Source organism: Oreochromis aureus, linkage group 4, assembly GCF_013358895.1.
Source record: "Oreochromis aureus strain Israel breed Guangdong linkage group 4, ZZ_aureus, whole genome shotgun sequence".
In the NCBI taxonomy this organism is placed as follows: domain Eukaryota; kingdom Metazoa; phylum Chordata; class Actinopteri; order Cichliformes; family Cichlidae; genus Oreochromis; species Oreochromis aureus.
In genome coordinates this window covers 1,638,864-1,644,746 of record NC_052945.1, presented here as the reverse complement: position 1 = coordinate 1,644,746, position 5,883 = coordinate 1,638,864, and positions in this window count along the sequence as shown.

The window sequence follows — 5,883 nt, the reverse complement described above, 5'->3', positions numbered from 1 at the left end:
CACCACGCCTAGGAGGCGCCCAGGAGGCATCCTTGTCAGATGTCCAAACCACCTCTACTGGCTCCTTTCGATGTGGAGGAGCAGCGGCTCTACTCTGAGCCCCTAATGGATGGCTGAACTTCTCCCCCTATCTCTAAGGGAGAGGCCAGCCACCCTTTGGAGGAAGCTCATTTCCGCGATCTCGTTCTTTCGGTCACTACCCACAGCTCGTGGCCATAGGTGAGGGTAGGGACGTAGATCGACCGGTAAACTGAGAGCTTCGCTTTTACACTCATCTCCCTCTTCACCACAACAGACCGGTGCAGCGTCCGCATCACTGCGGCCGCAGCACCAATCCTTCTGTTGATCTCCGGCTCCCTTCTCCCATCACTCGCGAACAAGACCACATGTTAATAAAAAAACTGGAAGATGTTAGATTCAGATGATGTTTCTAATATTTTGGCTTTACGATTTTTCCTTTTGTGAGTCTGAAGCAACTGAAACAGGATAGAAACAGGTGGAGCCTAACTCTGGATTTGCTGCAGTGACCTGCTGGATGTTAAGTGAACTTTTATCTTCATTAACGTGTGACTGTTTTCATATCCAGTGCTGATCTGTGAGATAACACACAGTAATGTATTTAAATGTGTTTTTGTGTGTTGGACAGATCAGTAATCTATCAGTTTGATCAGATTAGATCCTGCTGGCCGTCACAGACTCTGTTCTACATTCATGCAGTTTGTTCTCACTTTAAAGGATTTTTGGGTTTCAGGGTTTCTTGTGTTTGTTCTCCTGGATAAACTCCACTTTCTTACTTTAGGAGTTTCTAAAGGACTGTTTCCTGATACAAATGTAAATGTGTGCTTCAGCTTCAGTGCAGACGGTTTTCACATGTTTGTGGATGGAAACACTTTGGTGTCTTAAACTTGTATATAAACATACTACACTACCCATACTCCAATACACATGTAATCCAGTATTTGTACTCTTGTATCAGTATATGTTACAGCATGTTTTGTAGTCCAGAGCATGAGCACATATAATCACAGTCACATCTGTCCTGATGTGAACCCACAGGCTCGTGCTGAGGAGTTTGCTAAACAGTCTAAATGATGTCTGACTTTTATTGTTATTGTGTGTTGTATTAAGTACCAGCTCTGCTTTGGATTTTGTGCCTGAACTTGTTGTACAGGAAGTGCTGACCTTGTGCCTTTGAGCAGCAAACACATGTGAACGTGCAGCTCAGGTTCTCTCTGCTCAGGTCAAAGGTCATTCTCCTGTACATGTCGCACCTGTTTCACTTGTTTCCTTTGTATAAACTCGTGCATGTAATAAAACAGAAGTAGGTTGTTGATAACCTGCTGAAAGACAGACGTCTTCTTCTCTTTGTGTCCTGATAGTCTCTGAGCTCCAGGAGCTCTCCACAGGAGAACGCTCTCAGATGTCCTCCTCTGGGTGATTGGATGGGCTGACCTGTATCGTTCACTGAGGGGAATACAGCTCAGAGTGCTGTTATGGAAGCACCTCAACCTGGTTCAAGGATCTGCCCGTCTCAGGGCTGCAGTTTGTTCTCACACACCACTATTCTCTGGAAAGACAGATATCTCTTCCTCTCTCACACAAACACAACCCAATCAACAACTCATAGTTTTGGTATTCATTCCCAGCGTGTCCTGTCAGGCTTTGGTGTAAATCCCCAGTAAGTGCCAACCCACCAGGCTTGGCAGTGAGATAAACTCCAACCTTCAACCACACCTGAACCACTGAGCACAAATGTTTGATGTGAACAGATTATTCTTCAATAATTAGACACATCAAACAGGAATGAGTGCATACACATGCACAGGATAGTTTAACACTGATGGATCTGAACCTTACTGAGAAAATGAAACTGAAAGCTTTAAAGTGTCTGATGCTACATGGATATAAAATCATCTGCAGCTGACTGACAGACCAAACTGTGACTCACAAAGTGAAGCAGGAGCTCCATTCAGCACGAAGACAGTAAAACATCCCAGCAGAAACAAGCTGAACATGTTTCTACTCACAGCAGAGTCTCAGAGGTGAAGCTGGGCTGTTCAGTGAAACGCTGCCCTCTGCTGCTCACAGGAGGAAACAGCCTCCAGCTTCAGCCTCTCAGAGCTGCAGCAGAGCAGCTGTGAGCATCAGACAGCCCTGAAGGTGAAACACTGTCAGCAGGTCTGACCGCGCACCAGGCTGGATTCATTCAACTCAATGTAATTTTTTCAATTTTATTTCAATTCACAGCAACATTTACTTCAAAGCACTTTACAAATACAGGTAGTCTTCACATAGACTCTGTCCGGATAAAGGCCCAGCAGAGGTTGTGTTTCCTGCAGGAACTCAGGAAGTACAACCTGCCACAACCTGCTGGTCGTCGTCTACACAGCCATCATGCAGTCTGTCCTGTGCACATCGATCACTGTCTGGCTCAGCCGGAAGCAGGACAGGCCCAGACTGCAACACACAATCAGGTCTGCTGAGAGCATCATGGGTGCTGATCTTTCCTCCATTCACAGTCCAGGGTTTGGAAACGGACAGAAAACACTGGGTCGTGGGTCTTAGGTCTTATTGTGAGTGTTTGCACTTCCTGTTTTATTTTGATAGTCTTCTGTTTGATGTGTACAGTGGTCTCTCGCTATGACATAGTTCACCTTATTTTACAATCATCTTTAATAAATTATAAATTGTGTTCACATGATATATTAAATTATAACTGTTTGAATCATGTAAAGTATTATTTTATATCATAGTTATTAAGAGATAAAAGCCTGAATAAATAAAAACTCAGACCCTGAGAGCCTCTGTGATCCAGCACCTTCAAGGATTTAAAAAAAACTCTTCAGGAGTTTTGATCCAAACTGTTAAAGAGAGCATGAGACCACCAGTGACGTCACATTCAGAGTTTAAATATGATAATAAAATCATTCTGACTCAGAGTGAATCACAGCTAGAAGGTGATCCTGCATCAAATCCAGGTAAAAGGACACCTTTCCATCTGCTCTAAGTTGTTCTGAGCAGAAAACTATCCCACATGCTGATATGAGTGTTCAAAGTTTACCCAGAATGCACTTTGTGGTAAATTATCAGAAACAGATCAAAGATCAGCATACACCAAACATCTGCTTTCTGCTCCTCTGCGTCACAGCCATGAACCTGCTGCAGGTGATTCACACTGTGGTGGATCCATCACACTGATGCTCACAGCTGGGTCTGGAGAACATTGACCTGAACTAAACCAGATGTTGTCTTCAGACTGTGAGTCTTGGAGTGTAAAGCTGATGTGGATCAGCTCTCATCGTGGCTGCAGACACTTCAGGTCACTTCACCCTTTAACCTCAGCCTGTGCCAGACGTTTCAAACCCAGACAGACCAGCGGGTGTAGTTTCTCCTGTGGCCACCAGAGGGCAGACGTTCAGCAACCAGCTGCACTGCTCCTCAGAGTCCAACATCTTCAAACCAGGAGGCGGGCTCAGTGCTGGGGAGGAGCTGGACCATCAGAGAGGAGGGGGTTATCAGAACTGAGCAGAGGAGCGCGCTCAGTCAGGACGACTCACTGCTCCTCTGAGCATCACAGGGAAGCACGTGTGATTTAAGTGTTGCCTTAAAGCTGTGATTTTTAAACCTCAAACACACTGATGTAGCTGCTGTTGGAATCAGAGGTTGTCAAAGATTTTCACTTCAAAAGCCAAAATAGCTCACGCCCACACTCCGACCCACAACTTTTCTCAGTCATTAATGAGAAAAGAGTTTAAGGGTTTGAGAACAGCTTGATTGTTGAAGCTGCAGCTGTTAGCTTATAATAACATATAACCTCCAATCAAAGTCCTGGAAATTCACTCACAAAACTGAAGCTCAGATTTCTTAGAAGGTCTGTTAGTACAGTAACCTCACAGACAATGTGTCATAATAATGAAAATGCTCCAGCAGCACAAACACGGTCCAGAGATCCAGTTCAGGGACTCCAGTTAGCTGAGGTGAAGCCCAGAAGACAGCAAGCAGCTACCTGTGTCACCATCCACCTGTCTGAGCGTTTTCTGGTCTGATTACTGACCTGCAACATCCACAGTAAAAACAAAGGAGAAATTTCAAGACAAGAAATGTGTCATGTGTCTATTCAGAAAAATCATTTTTGAATTGATATTTGTGATTCCTGTGAAAAAGAAAGGACGTGTCCTTTCTATCAAAGGTAGTCGTACTGATGTGCACTTCTGCCAGCTCTACTCAGGATCTTTGCTAACGGCTTCATTTTAGTTTCAGGTCCTTGTAAACAGAATAATTACAAAAATCCATAAAATAAGTGAGTAAAACAGAGCTGATCTGTAACTGAATATGTTTACATTTGTGTAGAAATGATTCTGGTCAGTTTTATGCCATTTACTGTGATATGCATATGAAAATAAACAGAACCTTTTTTTATTTGCTTCCACTAAAGCTTTATCCAATGAAAGATCTGCTTAATTCACAAAGCTTCACTTGTTCCACATTTTTTCATGTTACAGCCTTTTGATTTTTCGTCTTTAAATTCTCATACAACACCTCATAATGACAAAGTGAGAAATGTTTGTTTGAAATCATGTGTTTGATTGTCTTCACCTGTGTCCACTCTATAAGACAATGAACACACAAGCATGGTGCTCAGAGCATCAGACTACCACACATCAGCTGCTGATGGTGCGTAACTATGGATTATCTCCTTCGTATAAGGATGCTCCAGTGTCTCCTCTGCTAAAGGAGGTAACAAAGGAAGCACTGAGGGACCTTTCTTTAGTATTCATCCTACCAGCTGTGATTATGGCTGCCACACAAACACGTTCAGGTCGCGTCGGTCAGTTCAGAGCCTTCTCTTAATGTTTGTCTGATCCCTCGTCTTGCACTCTGTGGTTTCCCACTCTGAATTTTTGGGAATCTTGTTTTGTGTCTCTGCTGAAAGGATTTTGTGTTTCCTTGTTAATAAATGCTTATTGTTCATTCCTCCTGCCTTCATGTTTATATTTCCTTCCTCGCAGCTGCTTTATGATTTATGTCAGTGCTGTAAGAGATCATGACTGGGACAGTTCTCACATACTAATATTCTTCCAACAGATGACCTGAGGATCGTGCTGTTTGGGAAGACCGGGGTTGGTAAAAGTACTCTAGGAAACATCATCATGGGGAACACAGAGACTTTCATCTTAAAGGATTGCACACAGAAATCCCACAGCACTGTCGAAGGTCAAAAAGTGGTTGTTGTTGATACTCCAGGTCTGTTTAAACCTGGAAAACATGAAGATGAGCTGGTGAACGAGATCAAGTGATCCATCGATCTTGCCAGTCCTGGTCCTCATGTGTTTCTGCTGGTGCTGAGATTCGGTATGATCACCTCTGAAGAATTAAAGGTACTGGAGGTTTTTTGAGCGCACCTTTGGCAGACGTGCATTGGCCTACACAACAGTGGTGTTCACCCATAGAAATGAAGCCTAGCCTAGACATAGCCTTAGATGCTGGGGAATCAAAGGCAGACGGCTCTGCTGAAAAATGAATAAGGGAGGGTGAGAGGAAAAAACAGAGAGCTCGAACAGGAAGCACAGCGTGTTTCTGCTCACAGTCTCAGAGGTGAAGCCCTGAAGCTGTGTGGTTTAGTGAAATGCTGCCCTCTGCTGCTCACAGGAGGAAACACAGCCTGCAGCTCCAAACAAACAAGCCTCTGCTGCTGAGCCTGTTGTTCTGCAGTTTCACCATCAACCACTAGGTGGCACTGATGTTTCTCTCTGTGAGTTGATCCAGCTGCCCCGACATGAACTCATGTCTCCTTTTCCAGATCAGTTTCCACACAGTGGGAAAAGGCCGTGGAGTGAAGGAAAGGTGTGAAGGAGAGACTTATAAGGACTTAGGAAAGGAGAA